Source organism: Bombus flavifrons, chromosome 13 (assembly GCF_040668555.2).
Source record: "Bombus flavifrons isolate JBK064 chromosome 13, iyBomFlav1_principal, whole genome shotgun sequence".
NCBI lineage: Eukaryota > Metazoa > Arthropoda > Insecta > Hymenoptera > Apidae > Bombus > Bombus flavifrons.
In genome coordinates this window covers 10,349,958-10,372,528 of record NC_138454.1, presented here as the reverse complement: position 1 = coordinate 10,372,528, position 22,571 = coordinate 10,349,958, and the positions used below count along the sequence as shown (strand labels likewise).

Sequence of the window (22,571 nt, the reverse complement as noted above, 5' to 3'; positions counted from 1 at the left end):
CGTTACGGTATCGTCGACAAGTAGCGCAGCGATATAATACCATGACATTGCGTTTTCCGCGACATTACGTCGTATTGGCGGCCATTAAAGCAACTAGAGCAGGCGTTCGCGACTCTCGCTGAGTTTTAGCCGGTTGATCTCGCTCGCCTCGTTCCACGAAAGATGGGAACGCGGCGGGAAAACCAGTGTTGAAAAAAGAGGATCCTCGTGACCGTAGATGCCGTGCATCGTGGCGAGACCAGATAACCGGCGATATTAAACATAATTCGCGCGTTTATCGCGCCGCGGCCGCTCGTAATCCGGCATTCGACGCACCCGCGCGCGATGGCGCCGCGACGACCAACGCGGTCGTTTACGCCGCGTGGAGAGCCCCGCGGAAAACAAAAGAGAGAGCCGACCCTTCGAAAACACGCTGCGATACCAAGAGATGGATAGATAGAGGGAAAAAAGAACGACGCTGGGTGATCGCGGGACAGAGACAAAAGACCAGAATCAAAGAGAGCGCGATGATGGTCGCGGGGAGGAGGACGCGATAGCGACGAAGGAAAGCGATAGAAGAAGATAAACGGGAAACGAACGAAGGAATGGAAGAAGGACGGACGAAAAAGAGGTTGTCGGGATGAAAAAAGGAAGCACGGGATAGGCTGGCGGAACAGAGACGGAGATAGGTAAAGAAAGAACGAAGGGACGAGTAAGGGTGGACGCTGGGGAAAAAGAGAGTTGATATCAAGCGAAAAGAGAGAGGGAGGCTCACCGCCGTTGGACATTAAGAACGTTTCGTGCGGCAATTTAACCACCTAGCAGGGACGCCGAGAGCGGCGCAGTCAGCGTTGCTGCTGAAGCCAGCCTGAACAGCTATATACGCGAAGGGTAGGTATATAGCTGAAAAGAAACGCGGGAAAGGAGTCGAAACGAGATAGACAGAGAAAAGTAGATAGGTTCCAGCACGGTGTATATGTATAGCGGAGTTTATACGACTTCTTCGCGCGTGCGCCTGCACACCTGGAGATTAGGTTTAACAGCCTTAATTTTAAAAAATTGCCACCTCTCCCCAGACGATCTGCTCTCTCCTCTTGCCCCTCGGACGAGCTTCCTCTTGTTCTTCCCTATCCGACTCGTTCGACCGTTCACGCCACCCCTACGTATCACCTCGACACCCTTCCCACGACGAAACGAAATTGCGCCGCTTTGCGCCGTTTAGAACCAACTTCTCCGCGGCTTTCTCTGTTTCTCTCGAACCCTCGATGGTGTTTCGACGGACAAGAACTACAACTGAGCCACATTGGCCATCGTGGACGTGGAAAAGCACGGGGAGGCTCGGGCCATTTGCTGCTTGCCTATACTCACAGATCGGGATTAGACGTCACGAAGTGGCAGGGATATGTCGTCGGAATTTCGGGGAAAATTGTTTGGGAGTGACTAACGTGGACAAGGGTAGACACCAGGGAAAATAAAATTGTGAACCAATGGAATTTCGACCAGAGACCTCCTTCATTTTACGTTGCTGCGTTCAGATCGTAAGATAGTTAATTGAGGCTTGGGCAATACATATTTACATGTTTCGATGGATTAATATGTTGCGTTAAAGATATTTCATTTTGTAATTGTCTCGAATGTGTTTCGACATGTTAAGAATTGTAATTATCGCTCTGCTTTGTTTTTGTAATTGGGAAGTCGAAATGCTGAACGATGCAGATCCCACAAGTGATGTTTTCTAAATCGGGAAACGTATTTATGTTAATTCTAGGGCTTGTATCGTTTATCACTTGAATGCTATTGACCATCGCATTTATGAACTTAAAGGGAAAATAAATGGTAAATATCTATCAGTTTTTAGTTAGTAGCAATTTTTAATTACACGTTTCGAGATTTATCTATGCACTATCCGACTAATTTCCAAAACTAATTTGACCAGAAGCTTTTCGTTAATACTACTATTAACTAGTTAATTCTAGAAATACCCAAACGTATTTATCTAGTTTTAATTAACAACACACAATTAATTTTGTAATTAACTAGAGTAAACTAGTTCCTATAGACGAAAAGCATTTGCAACTACTATTGACAGAATTCGGCTTTTACCCATAACACGTGTACCAAATTACCTTTATCTCACCTAAAAATACTATTCCTAGAAATACAACAAATATTCTAAAAGATAAATAATATTAAATAATAGTAAGGAAAAGTTTACAGGTTGCCTGTATAAAATTTCCAACACTAATCTTTTACATACAGACACATATATTTCTCTTCTATTCATAATGCATACATTTCCATATATATCTTTCTCTCAGAAGACAAATTGATGAACTTCATTTTTTATCAAGTTCTTAATTTTATTACGTAAGTAATCGATCAATAAGTAATCGCTAATAATTAATTCGAAATTAAATTCTAAGATAAATTCTAAAATAAACGTAGAAGATAGTATTTGTAATGCCATCAGTTTTCTGAACTTTTCAGAGCAGATCAATTAAGCTTCCCAACGGCTTATGCGATATATAGCGGCTATAACGAGAAACAAGTTAATTACTAATTTTGTAACGCCTTTGATAACGCAAGAATTATTCTTTGCACAATCATCGTCAGAGCTCGATCATCGCCGTTGCATTCTTCTTCCAAATAATTTCACTCGATGTCCAGCCAGCTTCGCCCACGATCGAATCAACGTTACTGGTGAACCTGTAAAAATAAAACGAAGGCTATCAGCGATGTGAGTATAGGAGATATTTCTTTTTTAAAGTTTCGTGATACGATCACGTGCCACGACGCGTATCGCGGCGACGCGACTCTGGAAGCGGAAGAAGTTGCCGCCTTCTCCCATTCGGCGCGAGTCAGCCGAATAACTGAACACGCGTGGCCCGTGTTCGCTTCGAGCGTAAATTGATGATGCATCCAGTGTATTTGCGAGTTTCGTCAGACAAGCTGCGTAGAGCGTCAGAGAGAGGAGCAGAATATCTAGATGCCTAGATTAATTAACAACTTCGTAGACCGTCCCTTCTCGTAGACCCCTTTCCGTAATTCCGTGAAAATTTTTGCCCCGACCCCGCCCTCTCCCTCTTGGTAGCCGACTGTGCTGGCCGGCCGCAATAAAATCCACGTTGAGCCAGGTTCCAGACTCGTGTGAAATATCGCCGCGAATTATCATACCATCTGAAATTAAAGGGCTGAAATTTCGGGCTGGTACCACGCCGGCGGTGGTGCCCACTGGAAAATAATTTTGATGCTCGCTCTCTACTTGTACGCACGCTTTGCCCACCCCCCGCCATCCTCTATGAACCCCCTCAGGCCGCTAATCCCGCTGTTCACCCTCTTCCTCCTTTCCTACCTTGTCTCCTTCTGTGTCGACTAACGTGGAACAGACAGAGCCGAGAGTAAAGTCGCGAGCAGAGGGACGCGAGTGGAGAAGGGACGAAAGCAGGCGGCTCGGTAACCGTGACGCGATGGGGATGACGACGATGGAGAGCGAAAGAGAGGTAACCGAGCCAGCTCTCGGTGAAGAAAGAGCAGACCGAAAAGCGCTACGGTTATACGATGTTCTCGATCGTGAAGCGGAGAGACTACGGGGAAAAAGGAGAAAGTTCGACGCGAGGGACAGAGAGGACACGAAGGGTAGCAGAGAGCGACGTGGAAAAAGAGGTACCGACGATACTAACGTAAAGGAGAAAGGAAGAGGGCGACATCCGGCGGAGCGAAAGGGCGCCCTCTTTGCCCGCTCGTGCGCATTTGCCTCTCTCTTCCTGCCCTCTTAGCCAGCGACCCCCGCGCCCTCCCTGCAACCCGTTTTTTTCTTTCGCGCAACGCGTCGCGCGTTTCCGGCACGGCGCGCGCTGCTTTTCCTGGTCGCGAGCGACGATTTTTCTTTGGCAGCGTCTGCGCGGCCACGCCCTCCCGCTGCAATGGCCGCGGGACCGAAATTTCTCGCGGGGGCGGCACCCTTTTCCCTGCTACCCCGCGATCTTTTTCCTTCTCGCTTCAAACCCAGCTTTCCCCTCGTTCGTCCTTTTTCACCTACTGTTCTCCCCCAACTACCCCCCACCCCAATTTTTCTAATTTTTCCACCGGTTTTTTTTTCCCCTCGTTAACTACCACCCCTTCACACGCTATACATCTCACGGCCTCTCTCCTCTCTTGTCTCTCCTTCTCTTGTCTCTGTTACCCTTTGAATGAGAGCGACGACGACGACTAGTACGACGACCAGCAACAGCTCGCCGACCAGCTTTCCTTCTCTCGCCGCTGTGAGCTGCAAGGGTGTGTTTTAAGAGGTCTCTCAAACAGGCCCGTGGCTACGACGCCGACTGTCTGTGTGCATTGTACTTGGCTCGTGTAATGTGTACGTACGTCTTTGATCGAGTGTTTATACGGACTCGGCTCAGGAATCGATTGGTCCCTATGGTTAATGAGTCGCGCTGAATGCTATTGATGTTTCCGATCGATTTATGGAAGCTGCTCCGCTTCCATCGTTATTGAAGAAGAAACACAGGACAATCGTGGCGGACTTGGTTAGATGCTTCGTTGCTCTATGTCGTATCGATTTCGTTCGTATGCTTTTTAATTGATCTGCTAGTACGTAATTCGATCGGGATTTGTCAGGATCGAACGCAACCCCAACGTCGACCAAACACGCTGGTTCAGCCTAAATTTGAACGCAGGCAACGAATTTAGCATCGGTCAACCGGGCTTGTTTAGAGGCAGGTTTGACGCGATTTCACGAACCTTGGTTTTCGATGAATCGATGGAAAATCGTACTTGGTGGATGTTATCGTGGAAATCGATGAATCTGACTACGTTATAAAATAACGCCCTGTGAAGTGGGACCACAGCGAGGACTCGATTTAACAGCCGATTATGCCGAACGATTAGCAAAGCTCGTGGATGTTATAAACGATAGATTTACAGGATTTAAGAGTTGATATCTGCGGATTAGAATTTGAGATATAATCCGCACTCGACGCGCTGTGATTACTGATAATGTGCTCAGCGTTATTTCATATTTACGCGACGGCTTGAAAACATTGCGAACGTAAACGACCAAAAGTAGATATGTAAATATACGTACGATATTCCGTAGAAACGTTTTCGCAAAAGTAAGATGAATTCAGGTTTAAGAACGTCGATGAATTTTTCAAACACCGAATCACGTTAAAAACATTCGATCTATTCTCGTATAGTCGTGGAATATTTTCTTAATTAGAGCTAATTTGATCCGATGAATGACCATCTCTCGATCGTGTGTATCCAAAGGAGTCAATATTTGTCCGACTTGGAGAAATGTGTACTTAGCTCGTGCAAGCTTCTTGAAGCTTGTTTGGGTCGATAATTCGTGCTCGATGCTAATCGAACACCTATCAATCGTTGCCATGGTTGGTTTATCGCCTTTTCGCTTGGCGGAGCGTTCGATCAGTCCAATTTGAAAAGCAACAGAAACCGAAAAAGATTAAATTAAGAAGAGAATGAACTTTTCATTTCCGCTTGAAACGAACATGAATCATCATCATGGAAGATTAAACATAGTTTTAGCCGACGTAACAATAATGAGATCGAGCAGTTCGTTCTTCATCATGGTGCGTTTGTAAATGAACGAATGATTAACATCAAATTCGCTGGAATATCGTGAACAGCCATTGACGCGATACCACGTTGCGTCCATCCGCTGAAATTTGTCTATGAATTTTGTCATGAAGCACGCCAACTGAATTTTATCCTGAATACGAGCCTAAATTAGTACCGTACAATTCCTGTGGCGCTTTATTAGTACGCGAATGTTAAAAGAGGAAGTTAGAAGGGAAATTTTAGACGACGAATTCAAAGGGAATATTAAAGAACGAGATTCGTTGAAATTACAAAATCAGATGATTTTTTTAATTTGTTATCCAAAAAATTACGCACCACGTAAACAACGATTTTCATCTACGGATAAAGTATACAAAAATTTTCATTAAAAAAAGACTATTGACAAGAGTTTTTTTTAGAACAGTTACTTGCAGTTAGTTAGTTTAGAAACACGAGATACATCGGAATACTAATTACATAGAATTGAACGAATCGAATGAAAGAAACTTCCATGATAAAATATGGAAAACAATTTTCACTCCAGTATCAAGAAAGCAACATTTTTTACTCTGTAACACATAAGAATATTAAAGAAAGATTTAACAGCAAAATAATGTGAAATCGGCATATTAATTGAACAGCGTTAAAGTAAGTCCAGGGAAAGAAATTTTCGTAGTAAAATGCAAACAAAATTTTCCATTCTAGACTATAAAGGGTATTCAGAAAAATGTTTGGAGGTGGTTATTACTGAGGAAATCGGAAAAACTTGAAGTAAGTGGAATAGTAATTATACAGGGTTAAATAAATCGAACGAAAGAAGTTTCGATGGTAAAATGTGGAAGTAGCAAGAAGACAAACAAAAATTATTCAAACCATGAAACGCGTTTGTTCGACTCGCAAATCTTCCACGTAATTAACATTCTTCCAGGAAAGAAAAAGAGAACCAGGCGAAAACGTTCCGGCTGATAAATGCAAATCCCGTTGGCTCGGCTATTTCGCGAGATGTCTCGCAATTATAAGGTAATCAGAATATAAACCTACCGTGCAAAACAATAATTTAATGCGTACAGAACAACGGTATCACGGTGCGCGGTCGCCTGTCTCCCGGTTGGTGCAATGTAAATTCTTAATTTTAATTCGACTACTCGTTATTCTGCCTAAAAATCCTGATATTGCCAAAAATTTCACAAAGGACCATTGTCATTCGAACAACCTCACAGTTTTCTCACAAACCTCTTACACCAAAATCAAATTCTTATCTCGTGAATCAATGTCATCGAACGAAATGCACGAAAGATCGTAACTTTCGTTTAAAGAACTTAACTTTTCTATCGTGCAACAGACAACAGTGACTGTCTCCACTGGTCGAAGATCGTGCTTTAATTGTGATGATATCCGCGACGAGGAAAATTAACGAGATTCATCAAGAGGTCCAATCCGTACAAACGTTCATAGCTCGTCGTATTACGCACGTATGAACAGCTATGAACTTCTCTCTAACGGTAGTCTCTCTGTGGCTCTATCTCTGCCTCCCTTCACGGCCCTGCAGCCTGTAGTGCACGGGCGCGTGTAAAATTTAACGAAATTTAAAGGGCTGGTTTGTGAGCTTCGATAATTATAATTATGCCACAGCCGCGTGTAATTATCCCTGGATTTCCATCGGTACGCTCAATGGCGATGCGTTGGCACGCGCGCGCACGCCTCGCTTTCGAAACGTCAAGAAATTATATAATCGTGAAATTCGCGAATACAATGAAACACGTCAGTCTCGTGTATCCGCTCAATGACGCGAAAGGAAGAGAACTCGTTTCAACCGAGGCCGTCCTCCTCGTTTTTTCCCTTTCCCCCACTATCGTGCTTTTTTTCTAGTTTGGTCCATTTCAACGCTTTCCTTCGACCAGGTTACTCTTCCATTTCGTTTGCTCATTTCACCGGGTTGGACGTTTTGATCGGGGAACACGGGGAATATTGGCGAAACGACGGGGAACAGTTTACGCGGACGAACGCGTTATAGAGAGAAGTTTGTATTGGCGTCGTTTAGTTTCGAAGTCGTTAATTGCAATAGTTTGAAGATTTAGCAGAAAACTGCCACTTGGGGGGCTGTTTCATGGTACGCAACGAATGGAACTAGAAACGCGAACCGTCATGCGAACGGTTTTATGATAACGTAACTCTCGGTATCAGCTTTATTCTTCCGCGTAATATTCCATCTTTTCAATCGTTCGTTTTATCCCAAGTCGTAAATTGCCGAAAAACAATGGCCTGGCGAGCTTTCGACGCTTAAAACTAAGGAAATTTGCCGGCATTAAACTCTCGGAAGCAAAAGTCCGCGCGGCTGGATAACGAGCGGGGTTACTCTAGCTGCGAGTTGAAAATCCACGAAGCGAAAAGCATCTGCATCGATGATGCGTTAAATGGTCGACAGCGCGCAATTACGGGGCGAGAGGTGCACCGTCTAACGAAGTTCCTGCCGAATTTCACGTAATTGTTTGATACGGTGGACGAAAACTGCCGCGAGAAACATAAATTATCGTCGAGAGACGTTGAAATTGCGCTCGCGACGTGGTCGAACAAGAGGTTACACGAGAGAAGAACGTATATTCCGCGTAGGAACTTGGCGACCCCGGCGCGTCGAGAGGCGCGCGTCGACGCGACGAAAGCGTTCACCTCCAAGCGAGGCACGTGATCGATCGGACGTAGTCGCGATCGGTCGCATCGAAGTCAATGGGAACGGCGGGAACGACGTTTCGTACGTTCGACTCGTGGAAAACAGATGGCCAAGTATTTGCACCTCTCCCGCCCTCTGCGCCGATACGGGGTTGGCCGTGTTTTCCGGACGCGCGGGGCGAGTGAAGAAGATGGAATTCTCAGGCGAGCGGAAAAAGGAAGAACGGGAAAAAGCAGGCAGGGGAAAAAAAGGGTGGAAATGAAAGGTAAAAAAAAAATTTGGGGAAAAAAGAAAGGTAGTCGACGACGAACAGGTTGGAAGGGATTGAACGAGAGTTTTGCGCAGGATACGTGGCAATGGTGGGGAGCGACTGGAGGGAAAAAGACGAGCTATTCGGAGAAGCAACGATGAGGTGGGGGTGTAGGATGGTGTAGCGATCGGTGCACGATGGCGGGAGAGGGGTAGGCAAAGCAAAAAGAAAGACAGAAAGAGGCGTGCAGCGACGGTATCGGGGGAAGGAAACTGAACAACGCAAGTCAATCGTGCGTCTCTTAATAGAAAAGTGGGGTCGATTTATGGGTTATAGGTAAACTCTGCACTCACCCCTCTGGATCATCGAGCCTGTGTCCCTCCACCCGGCATCGACACCCCCTTTCTACATCGCCTACACACGTCCAGTAGCGGCCACCGATCGGCCGGCAGATATCGCTCTTTCGTTTCCCATCGACACTATCCCCCTTTTTGTCAACCGCGTACTCTCCGCGGCCCTGACCGACTGCCACGTGAGAAAACTTGCACGTGATGCGCGAACGCGCGCAAGAACCCGATCTCGAGGAATCCTCCGGAGAGGAAACACCGCTAGAGATCTCTGCTTGCCCGGAAATTTAAGTGTGTCTGTGGAATTTGGGATTATCGCCTCGCTTCGACGATATTTCGTTTATTTGTTGTTGCACCGTTATTAGTTAAGTATGTTGGCATAGATTACGAGGACTTAGTTAGGGCAAGTTTTCGTATGTTCGATTCTGAATACAGGGAATTATCGAATACAGGGCGATATCATTAGGAAATTTAATTGTTATTAGACGTTTTAATATTTTTGTGAACATAACTAGAGAAATGAAATCTCTTATGTATATGTTCCTACTTTTAGATGTTAGGCATAGTAACATATAAATATTCGCAGTTTGATTATTATGAAACGATAGTTTTGTAATTACGTGTTGGGAATATGAAAAGTGAATGGAACGGATTAGAAAGTCGTGAGTTATATATTTATAGTCGTGAGTTATGTTTCTAACAATATGGAAAATGTGATTCGGCGATTTTATAGAATTTGTTTGGGATAAATATCTATGGGGCGCATTAATTATCTCGTTTAATCAAATTCGTCATAAGCGAAACTGCTTACAGAGAAGGAAGAAAATTGAAAAGGGAATTAAAGTTAGTTAGATGATATTATCTATATCACGAAAGCAATTCTATTAAATATCTATTTTTATTTCAAATACTTTCTGTCGTTTAGGTTGCCAAATTTATCTACAAAGAACTGAAAATATATATTTAGTTTAATCTATATATCATGCTTCCTTTCCAAATGGCTTGTAATATTTAATAAAAACTATTAGTAATAAAGCAACGTATTAATATAGGTAAAGACAAAATGAAAAAATATGATTAAAAAAGGTCGAACACGCTTTAAGTTTCACCATATTTATATTGTAATACATCGAAAACTCCGTTTACATTTAAAAAATTTCATCAAGCTATCAAATGTATTAATGGGAGCTCTTTAGAAATAACAAAAAATTGTTAATGTTAATTTGGATACTCTTTAAATTTAAATATTTGCTCGCATTAACTGTATAGTTAACTATCCTTGAATTATAGTACGTTTAAATCATTCATCTTTCATTTACATTACGAAGATGGAACTACCAAATGTATCGCTACGAAAAGAAAAATTCGACGAAGGATGTTTAAATGACTCGCAAATCCTCTAAGAAATTATCCAACAAATAAATCGTGCAATGACACAAAACTTCATCCACTGCTCGAACTTTATTTAAAACACTATAATTTCGGCCCACCAAAGAAAGTTAGGCTATCTTAACGCTTGTCCAAGCCGCGATGTATTCGCCGCGGGGTTGATTAATAGTCGCGTCCCAATTTCCGTGGCGGTCGCGTTTCCGCAAATGAAGCGTGCCGCGTGGCCGACGTTATACTATTTAAAAGGCAAACAATTGAAACGTATGCGCCCACGCACGCGAAACGAGCACGACAACACTAAAAAGGGAATGGTGCGGAGATACTGGACGTATAAAGAATGAAAAAAAGAATGAAAAAAAGAAAGAAAGAAAAAATACAAAACACGAAACGGAAAAAGAGCAGAAAATAGTAGTCGGACTAGAATGAGACTAGCCAGAATTTTTCCCCTAGAAAATTTGTCCTACCAAGAGACGGCTATGATACACGGACACATTTTTGCAATCGTTACGATTCGCCGGGACGCTGATCGCGTATTATGAACGCAGCAAGCTGTGTAATTCTCCTTGGTCCGGAGTTATAATTAGTTGAATTTCCGAGATTTCGAATTCACCAGGAAAGGAGACTCGCCGTTCCCGCCGGTATTCCTCGTAATTTTTTTGTAATGTGCGCGCGATTGCGTGCACCGTGTATCGCCAGTGCAGGGCGGGAGCCATGACTGCGCTCTTTTTTCAGGAATACGCGATACACGCGCAGGAAAAATTAGCTCGTGAGAATGGCCACGGGGTTTCGATCTTCGTTTATGGCTCGCGCCGCCGTTGATGGAGGGAGTAATCGATTAACGATCGGGGAAATTTTGTTGTCACAGGTCGTACGCCGTGAATTTGTAGAGACGTTACGAGGTTGTTCGTGCTGGGTTTGAGTGGGAAGTTGTAAAGATGATGGATTCAATTTGCCGGGAAATATGAATAATAATGTTCGAAATGCGAGTAGCAGAAGTAGAAGTAAAGAACAAAAGTAAGACTAAACTTGACTACATTTATTTTAATATTGCGCGCAGTTCATGGAATAAATTTATAATTTACAACAACCAATTTATAGATTTATGGCTATCGAATCTTTTTTATAATTTTATCGACATTTACGATTTTAGATATATGAAGATTACGTTTTAGTTGGAAGAATAAAATACGAGCTATATAAATAATCAGCATCGCACTGAAACTAATCGATGCAACGATAGTTTAAGAATAACGATATTGAATTGTTACCTGCGCTAATTCGACGAGTGCATGTTAGGATTTGAAAATTTAACAAACCACTTCCTCTTTGTATTTTTGGAAATGAAGGATGCTTTTTAATACCCTTTAAATTCCAATAATAAATTTTTATTCAGTCTCGCTAATCGATTTCTTTCTTTTTCTCTGTTACATCAGTTACAATATCTAAAATTTACAAACCGAACTCTACTAACTAATCAATTAACAAGCAAAAGATTCTATTTTGTTGAGAACTGTGTATCAATCTTTTCGTATCGCGTAATATTTAGAGTACTGCAACATCGAACAAATTACCCTCAATACACCGAGAAGATATGTGTGGATAATTTGAAAACGCATAGGGATATTACTCCCCTAAATGGAGACGCCCGGAGAGTGACACGTAGAACAGAATAGACATTAAACGGACATTTCCATCGGTGCCTGATGTAACCCGTAACGTGGACGCATAATTTCCAAAAATACATCTATTCCCCGTGCACGACCACTATCAGCTATCTACAAACATTAGCGATAATTATCATTATTGCTAATTGATGTATACGCAGAATTATATCATTCTGATTGATCCGTTCCACATCAAAGCGGCGGTCATGAATGAGTAACAAAAACAGGCAGCCTCTCGTCCGCCACTCCCCCTACGCACGCTGATGTCACGGAAGAATCCTGACGAAACATAAATAATCAGCCCGGACGCGCGAGCAATCGAATTAATGACAATACCAACGGTTCGGTGCCCGTTAGAATCGCGTTATCAACGAGAGCGATCAAGGTATCAACCGGTTACCGGTTTCTAATTTTGTATGCAAATCTGTCACGACCGACTAATTGAATCGAACGTAACGCACGAAATTTATCCGGCTGATCGAGGTCCCTGGAATGCACGATTCTCGAAAGAGAAGAACGGGAAGACCGGCTACGATACAGCAGGTACAGGACTTTTTACTAGCGGTCGAGGTGAAAAATTCGTAACGAAGTAATCGAAGTTAAGCGACGACAAAGGAGATAAAATTCGAAAGTTTCACGATCGAATTGAAAATGCTTGTAGACGGAAGAAGGCGAGGAGAAAACGGGATGTGGAAGGTTTTCATGGCTGATTAAAATAACACCACGATCAGACGAAGGTACACGGTGAAAATAAAGAACGAAGAACGTAACGAGACTGCGAGGCGTCGATCGACGAGAAGCTCTCGCGATCCGGAGACTAATAACCCGATTTCCTGTAAATTTCGCGCCGGCGGGCCGCTTCTTTTTTCCCTAGGAAATAACCGGTTTAATCAGGGACGGCTTCCTTCCCGTGCTATTTGCACGAAATTTCGGAGTTTCGAGCCCGCACGATACGTGTGGGTGGCACAGCTGCGCCGAATGCCTGCTAAAATTAGGATGTGCCCGCGTGCGTATATGTGATCGTGTGTCTGGCCGTGTATACGTGTACGCGCGTTCTACTCGCGCGTTCGTCGTTCCCTGCGTCCGTAGTAAGCTTTTGCGCTCTCTCGGCCGTGCTTCGCCTCTCTCAATCCTATCGCGAGCGCGAGCTCACGTACACAGATATACCAGCCTGCTGTACGCTACGCGTCGCCTCTCTTTTTCTCTCGCACTCTCTCTCTGCGAATCTCGATCTCGCTTCAATCCTCTCTGGCTGCGTGCTTTTTTCTCGTGTGCGCGCACGAAGGTCGGTCGCTGGCCAGGCGCGAGGACGAGGAGAGCGGAGAGAAAACGCGAGAGAAAGAGAGAGGCCCGGTGGACTGAGGGAGGAAAAGAAAGGGTACCAGGAGCCGAGAGGGTCGATAGGTGGGCACCGACCACCCCAAAAGTCCGCGCACCACCGCCGCCACCACCCTTCTGCTCTTCCTCGTTCCTCGTTCCTCCTCGTCCTTCCTCTACCGTCGCCTCATCCTACGGCTCACCCTCTGGCCTCCTCGTGCCCCCTTGGACCAACTGCTGGGGCGGGGGTGCGACGCCCGCTTTATAAATATCTACCGTGGAACGTTAAACAGTTCGCTAGTTACTAATGAAAAAAGAAATAACGCTTGATATTAGTTGCTGCTGCGCCCTTGCGCGACCATTTGTCGACGAGCCGCGTTCCGCACCGACGAGACGGAAGGGTGGAACGACGCTCTTTTCAGTTATTTTCCAGCCGGTAATCGATAGGCAGAGACGCTTTTAAGAATGTGCAAATTAAAAAATCCATAGTTTTAAAAATGTCTAAAAATGGCTAAACGTTATAGAGCGATTCAATGAAGGAATAACGACGGTTCTGAAGTTTCGAGTTATCGTTGTCTATATTCGTTTTAGTGTTTGTTAAACATCGAATTATTTTATACAGGCAGACTCTAATGATTCTGATATTTCCGTTTTCTATATTCAGCTTTGTTCTTCTTAAATACTGTATTATTTGTATGAATTACTTTATCTCGATGATCGTATGACGAAGTTTACTTTAAACGTGTCATTAACTTTGACAAAGGATCCTCGTTAAATAAAAATAAATATTTATCGAGTAAATATCGAGTTGCTAAATTTCTAGCAGCTTGAACGATCGATCGATTTAATCTGAACCAAGTTTTCTAATCAAACTTTCGAGTAATCTCGTGCGACGACATATAACGACGAATTATGCATATTCTTTAAACGGAACGAAGTTCCGAATTAAAGAGGTATGAATCAAAATTCAGTAAAATACGTGATCGAAAGAAATTATCTTGATTAAAATTCCAGTGCCGCGCCATCGGGTGACTCGCGAAAAAAGAGCGCAGAGAGCATCGTGTAGGCGCGGTTTCGTAGATGGTGATCGATATCGGGGGCAGAGGGGGCGAGTTTTTTAACGTCGCCGGCGATAAATGTTAACGACCACGGGACGAGGTACGCGGGGGAGGCTATTGAAGGGTGGTTACACGTAAGAGTGGCGATAACCGGCGATAATCTCGTTTGGTAGGATACTTACTTATTCATGCAAATATTTATAATTCACCGTAAGCGTTTTAATTGCATTAGCACAGTAACGAGTACTTGCACGCGTTCATTAAGTATGGAAAAATGGCAGGGAATAGGTTGTCGGTGGTTGCCAGTGAATTTTCAAAGGAAAATATTGATCGCAGTGCCCTCTCTAGCGCGTGTCTTCGCCTCTCGCGAATTTATTTGCACTCGCGCGACGCACTGCACGGAAACAGAGAAGAGACGACGCGCGGAGGCGGAATGGAAAGAGAGAAACAAGAGAAACAGTGAAAAAGACTTGAGCCATAAAAAAATCGGGCAATTTGATCTCTTTCTCCCTCTTGTAGAACACTCAGACCGCACACACGGTCAATTTCATTAGCCGTGCATTTCGAAAACGGATTTGTTCTTTGTGCCTGGGGTCCGGGTAATAAATTCCGCGGAAATGGAGACGATGGGAAGCGAACGTTACTCTCGAAACTCGCCACGCGACGCAAGAAGCATATAGTAATTATTGATACCATTCCCGCCACCGGCATGGTTTAATCATCGAATTGTGATGAAACTGACGCAAGAAGGGAGGGAAAAAGAGAAGAGAATAAATGAGGCGAAAAAAGTAATCTGTAAACGTCAGGCGTACGCGCTGAGTATCTTCTATCGGGCAATCGAAGAAAACAACGATCAACGGTGGTTCAGCACAGAGATACGTCTTTATTATTAACGCATAAAGATTCGGTTAATTGGAAATTCATATAAGCGCCTAAAATATGCAAATTCGGGACAAAGAAATTCATTTCGAAGTTTAATTAAAAACGAGCGAAGCAAAAAAAGAAGCGAGAGGAGAGAAAGAAAAAAAAGAGAAAGACAGGAAAACAGGAAAAATAGGAGAGAGAGAGAGAGGTAGGGAGGGAGAGAGAGAGGTAGGATTCCTAGCTATTATGCGTCAAACTTGGCGCACCTGCCTCTCCCTGTCAAATATGCCGCGAAATTAAATCAGGCTCAAAATGTTCTTGTAATGAGAGTGCCACGGTGAAAAGAAACGAAAGGGCGAGAAAAAAAAGTGCTGCACGGTCAGAGTTGTCGAACGCGAGGAATTGCGCTTAAATGCTCGAGCACGGTGCAACGACCACGCGAAGGAGATCCGCTTCCGGTTGAAAGTTCGCGTTACAAAGCGGAACACAGGCTGTTCCGGCCACCCGGTGGATTCGAGCGTGCATGCACGCTCGTCCATCCAAGCTCTCGAAGAGAGTTGCGCGAGCGAGCAAGCGAGCGCCATCCCGCTTCGGAGGGCGCTGCCTGACGTCTGAGATTTAGAAGCCGCAAAATAACAAAAGCTTAAACAATTTCCGCCTACCAAAGCGGAACCATTCTCCATTCTCGTGTCGGACGTCGCGTCATTGTTTGGTCTTGCAATCCGCGATGAGGAAGGGATGGACTAGTCCAGGGCGTGGAATGAGGAACGGGATGCCGCGGTAGTATGTTGCAGACATATCGCGCAATATCGCTTTAAATAGTACGCCGCGTGGTGCCCTATTAAGAAGGAGACCCGTGTTCTATGCTGGGAACGAGCTCGTGAAATATTTGCCTCGGCGTTTTTTTCTAATGACCGCAAATGTAGGGTTTTATTCGGCAAGAAAGCGGCGTCAAGCAACGCTTCAGTATTTTTTTTTTTTTTTTTTTCGGAAAATAGATTGAGGTGTCGTGAGACGAAGCTTCGAATTACGTTTTTATTAATACTTCGCGAAAGTGTCAAAGCAAGTCTTTCAGCAAAAGAGTTTACACGTAAGAATAATTTTGCAGAGGAATTTTCTTTGTAAGCTCAAAAGAGTAGAGTCTTGTGTTCCTAGATTTATACGTATATTTTACGAAAATATCTCTTAGAAAATTAAAGATTGGATCGTTTCAATAACTTAAAACTTACACTACTTTTTATTTACTAAGTATTTAAATCGAATGGATTAATTATTGTAGAAACATGGACCGATTTTTTAAGTTCCGCGATACTTCCCGAAAGTAACGAATCAGATTTGTTTGACAATAATTTATCCTCGGTCCATTAAAAGATTATTCAGTTTCTGTAGCACTGATCGAGAGAAAGGTAGCCTTTATGTAGTTTCATACTTCTTTTATTAAAGTTCTTTATATCTTACTAATCCATGTAACTTAACGAAAGAAAGTAAATCAATTTTGATACCGATAAAACAATTTCGAGATCGTACTACTATTTAGTTATAAACCCTGCAATTAATAACTATCAAATCTACTTCGATAAAATAGCAATAAATAATAATCGTTTGATATATTTCAGCGATATTTCATGAGCGTCGATTAACGAAATCTTCTCGTGATATCTGTGACACAAAGAGGAAAGGAAAAGAAAGTAAAGAAAAGTAGAAAAATAAAGAACGGACAAAGCTCACGTCCACTCCAAAAGCACGATCCTTATCCTCGGCTACTTGTCTGGGGATGTTGCGCGTAAAGTAACTCCGCCGATCTACGTGCGCTGAAATATCAAAAGACCTTCCCCACCCGGCTAAGGGAGGGACGACGAAGAAGAAGAAAAAGGGGTTGGAGGTCGTCGCGGTGTGTGTCGTTGTGTCTTGCAGCAGCTTCGAGCTACGTTCGTAAGCATGTAGTGGTATTAGCAACGTAGAAGCTAGGCAGTATTCTCGACAGAGTTGTTGTCGACTCTGCTCGAGTGCTGGTAGTAGTACGGTGGTCGGTGGGTGGTGGTTCGGGCGACGGTTATCAAAATTGCGCGTGCCATTATAATTTTAAAGCCGGCTTTCCTCGCAGCACCGCCGCCTGGTCGTTGGACCACAGGAGGTGGCAGAGTTCTGGCAGTGGGTAAAAGAGGAGGAACATAGAGAAACGGGTAGGATGAGAAAGAGGTTGGAGGAAGTGGCGGCGAAGGGTGGTTGGGTGGCACGGAGGAAGTGGAAGAGGAAGAGGAAAGAGGTGGACGAAGGGTGGCAGCGGCGGCAACGAGGGTGTTGGTGGGTCTGTGTGCACACGCTGGGGATTGAAGTTCGGGACGGCACGGGGGTGGACGAGCAAGAGAAGGGCCGAAGGGGGTGGGTCATTTATTTCCCTCCCGCACGGCATAATTTATCGCGAGGATTTTCGCGAGAACACGCAGAGAGCACCGCGATAGAGGAAGAGCTAGGTAGACGAGAGGAGAGAGGAAAGTAGCAAAGGGAGGGTCGGGACAGAGGAAGGGTGGAAAAAGGGTGGTCTGCCGGCGGCAGCGGCCGCGGTGGTGCCGGTGCCGCGCTGCTGCGGCAGCAACTCGCTCGGGGCATCAAGAAACTGATGTAAATGGAGGCAAAGTATACGTCCTACGAATGCTCGTTCTCGTGTCCTCGTCTTTGATAAAAGGACCCTCGATTTACGGTCGTCTGCAGCCGGAATTTTGCACGCGAATTTCGAATTACGTCGTTAACGATTCCAAGCAGCTCGGACATTGTCCACGGCGTTCAACCTCTCACGAATTTACCTTCTATTCAGCCTGATCGTACTCTGCTTGCTGAAAATATTCTCCTTTCAGATTTCAAACGTTGCGATTGGACGGTATCGTATGCCGATTTAAAGAAATATTTACACGTGTATTAGAATTTTTTGGACGATGATTTGGATTTATGATTTTTCCTCTTTCGCGCTTCTTTCTTGTCTTCTTCGGACACATGGGCCGATCGGTAATCGCAATTACTAAATCATCACGTTATTTTCACAGAAGACAGGAGACGATAATGCAATTTATTATTTCCAACAGCGACCGATATCCGTCCCAAACGTCAATTTCGAGGCTGGTTAAATACAAAGTACAACTGAAACAATCGTAACCGGTCTAGAATCGTTCAGTCGTGGCTATTATGCATGTATTTACTTTAGTTCATTATGAAATGACAGGCGTCATAATTAATGCCAGATGTATTGCGCGATTAGAATCGCGGAAGGGCGCACATTTTCAACGTAAAACAGACGAACGCGCGCGCGCACGCGAACGAGCGAGCGAGCAAACGACGGGCTTTGAAGCTGGCGCGTATCAACGCGTTTACACCAACCACGTATGACGATTTACGTGTGAAATTTTTATGAACGCGCAGCATAGTTGGCAAAAATAAAGAATTAATTATAATTATAGTATGTTTAACGCGGTAGCGTATTATTCGGATATTGAATATATGCCATTAATTTTTGAACGATTTCGATGGTCTTATGACTGTTAAATTTTACTATTTATTTGTCTGTTACAATTCAACTAAATACATATATGATCGAATAAAGCGATCGTCTGTGAAAAAATTGGTTTATTATCGCCAAGAAAATGAATAATTTAAATGATATATAAAGTTTCGAATGTAAAAAGATAACTAAATACAAAAGGAAACTACGTCAACTTTCGTTTTGTTGCATTTTCTTTGCAATTTCTCTATTAAGTTGTATTTTAAGTAAACACGCGACGAAATAAGACTGCGAAAATTTTCAAGATGTATCATCACCAAGAAAAAATGTAGTTTAAATGGCGCGTAGAATTTCGAATTTAGGAAAGTATATCGTTACTTAAAACTGTGTTTTCTTTCATGAGTTATGTCTACGTTTTCCAAGGCTCGGTAGATGTAAAAGGTTTGTAATTTCAGCGGTACCATGAAGATCGGCATCGATGAATGTTAGTAGACGGAAGTGGAAAGAAATACAGACACATCGTATCAGTTATGAATCGAAATTTTGCGGGGAATGATAGCTGCTAAAAAACGTACCATGCCCGCAGTTATTTATCCTGCGATCGATTACTTACGTGTTATTGTTTCATTAACAAAAGGGAGGATGGATACCGTTTGCGTTCGAAAAATATTCGAATTTTGTCCCGCGGTAACGGAATCGCGACGTGTTCTTTCTCCCAACATCGGGAACAGGACGTTTTTTTAGAATCCTATTTGGTTTAAAAATGTTCGGAGGACGAGATGGAAAATGACGAAACGTAGATAACCTGGACGATAAGCAACTATATCTGTACAATTTAAACATTCCATATAAATTTATAATTATCTAATTACTAATTATTTATACGACGATCGATATAATAGAGTACCCAAAGCGTTTCCGAAATCAAGCAGGGATTATCGATTAGAAACAAATCACTCTTCGTCTCCGACATAACCTGACACAGTTTAAAGCCAAGACCATATGACACCCTCGACCGCGTGACACTATCATTCATACTCGTCCATCCATACATCGAATCCTTCTCATCTGTATATCGATCAGCGTCCACGCCGCGACCGAGAAGCCGAGCATCGTTGGGGTAGGGGTGGTCGAGCGGAAGGTGGCAAAACACGCGAGGAGAGCGAGCCTTGAGGACGCAAGTTTCGCTCGGCACCGATACACCATTCGGTTATGGCAGCGAAGTAAAAATTAGTATTTTTTACATCCATTAACAGTCATAAAACCGGATACAAAAAAAAAAAAAAAAAATAACTGAAAAAGCGATAGAGTGTTAAAGAGTTGGCCATGGTATCCGCGGAATTCCAATCGATTCGAGAGCCTTGAAAATCCAAGGCAGATTATTTTGAAATTGATCCCAAGCTCGGCGCCATCGTCCGCGGAAAAGTAGCGTACTGCGCACACCCGTGCATGGATAGCCCCTTCTACAACCCCTTTTCCACCCCTACGATGCCGACGAGGACGAGGAGACACGGTCCGAAGAGAGGGGAGGAAAAGCTCGGAAAGCCACCCTCGCACGACTTCAGAGGGGAAAAATACACGTCGAAGTGAGTGCGGGACGTGAGAGGGTGGCGGCGCTGACGATGTCGCTGTCGTTGTGATAGCAGTAGTGGTGGTGGTGGTCGTGCCGACGGTGGAGGTGGAAAGGTAGGCAAAAAGTACGCCGGGTCCGGATTGGACTATTAGCCTGGGGTGGGGCACCTTTTCGACTGTCGTTCCTCTTTCCTCGCTGCCCCGAAAACCATCGTCGGGCCGAGCCACGTCGTTCACCCTCGCTCGTCAGCTTTCATAAAAAATATTTTCCCTCTGCGAAACGGCACTGTACAGGGCCCCACGAAAACTCCATACACTCCTGGTCTTTTACGCGATATCGGTATTGTTTTGTGATTCTGAATTCAATCTGACAAACGGCCACCGGGTTGCTCTCCGAAGGAAAATTCGATGATATTTTTAAGAAATCCTCCGCGACATTGTTATTCCGTAGGATTAAAGGAAATCTCGTGGCGAAAATTTCAAGGTGGAATATGAGTCGAAAGATCGAGTATTAAGATGAAATTCTGTTAATTTTATATCGGCTTTCTTTATGTATACGATTATGATAGAAAAAAGAGGATTTGCGACTTATATTAAGACCGAAACAATTTATGAACTTGACAATATGTACGAATCGTTGAATTGAACGAGAAAAGAGTCCACGATTAGAGTAACTAACTTAAATGCGTCTCTATCGCTTGTCTTCTTCAATTGATTTACAGAAACGTGTCGGAGATGTAGAAAAATTCAACATAATGAAATGTACAAACACTTGTAAGAAATCCAGAGGGCTAGAAAAAAAAGTAATAACTATTTAATGAACATCGAGATCACAAATGCATTTTATACGTTATTATACTATTGTATTATATTAATTAACCTGCTTATCAGCTATAAAGCTGAAAATCTTTTGCCCTTTAATAGCAACCTACGTTACGAAAAACACTTTGAATTTTAAAAATTATTTATAAATTACGGCGACTCGTCATTTTTGCAGAATTCCAGATTCAAAATTTGAATAGAAAAACCGGATTTTGGAAAAAACGAATGCCTGGCGGAGGTGTCTGGCGTCTTTCGATACACAGTGCGGAGCAAAATAGAGGAGAAAATAGAAAAAAAAAGCGGCCGGTGACCGGCTCCTTGTCGCCTAATGGAAATTTCTCGTTTCAGCGCGACGAACGAGCGGCGAGCCGCCCTCGAAACGCAAAAATTGTCACTTTCAGCCGCGCTGCTGCATAATACGCGTTACGTAGCGATCAGCATTCATAGAATAATTTCGTTCTAGAGACTCGTGCGCGACCTATCTGCCCGTCACGGTTGACAGGCTTCCCGCGGACCCATTTTAATTATCTCATCCTCTAAATTATTCGCCTGGGAAAGTTCGACTTCCTACAACATCCGCCCCTTTTATCTCCCTCGCGACGATTCTCGAATTGTTCGAGAAATACTTTGCGATTAATTCAATCCATTTCTCAGCCAGAAGAAAGGGCAGAATTTCGCGCCGAGGTGAGTTTGAAACTTTTCGTTGTCAAGAGATAAATTTAAAGAATATTTCCGAGAAACATCCAAATTGGTAGACAGAACGAAGGGAGAAATGCCGTGTAACTGATCTTGAATTTTATTTATATTTCGTTTTACGTTTTACATTTGTTAAGAGAGGTTATTAAATTCGACATAAAGGTGCAAAGTATTGGAAGATTTGGAATGTTGTTTGTAATTAAAGATTCAATAAATAATGATTGCAGATGTATAAATTAATGGAATTATTCTGAGAGTAGATGACTTTTGGTTAATTTTGGTCGCTATGTTTTATTCGCTTAAATAAATTGTTATGTTTAACACAGCAAGGAGGTGGAACTTGAAAAAATTTGTCTAATTCGTACATTTCCAAAATACCTTCCAAAGATGACAAATTTGAAGTATTTGCTACAGGTCACACTTCTCTAGAGAAATTTCTAAAGTCGTAAAATAGTTTAAACATTATGAAAATATCATGATATTGAAGATTTTAATAATCCATGTATTTGTTTTTTAATATTCATATAAAACAACTTTTTAATATTATATATATGTATAGAGGCTATAAATAATAGAAATATCATACGGAACACATGAATAATGATACAACAATAACTAATAATAAAGAAATAGTAAACTGTTTTAACAAACGATCTCGTTGAGTCGAATGAAAATCCACGGAGTCGGCTGTTTAATTATATTTCTTTGTGGACGAATGGTTAAAAGTATCGGCTCCTATGCTTCTACCTTATCATCTGAAAGTCAAAAATTCTATCGGGCGATAATTTGCACAGTCGTTCCCCTACATCGGGGAAGACCTCGCGATAATCGAAAGCTTTCCGGCCGCGCTCAATTTATCTTTAAATCGTCCTCCC

The 22,571-nt window shown here is 43.2% G+C and overlaps 1 long non-coding RNA gene across 1 annotated transcript in view; it reads right to left on the bottom strand.

Moving 5' to 3' along the window:
- Positions 1-2,384: 2,384 nt before the first annotated feature.
- The window catches only part of LOC138185875 (uncharacterized), a 114,474-nt gene continuing 94,287 nt past the window's right edge, over positions 2,385-22,571 (bottom strand). The window contains exon 3 of the long non-coding RNA XR_011174735.1: positions 2,385-2,685. This is a non-coding gene — a long non-coding RNA (uncharacterized LOC138185875). The remainder of the gene's footprint in view (positions 2,686-22,571) is intronic.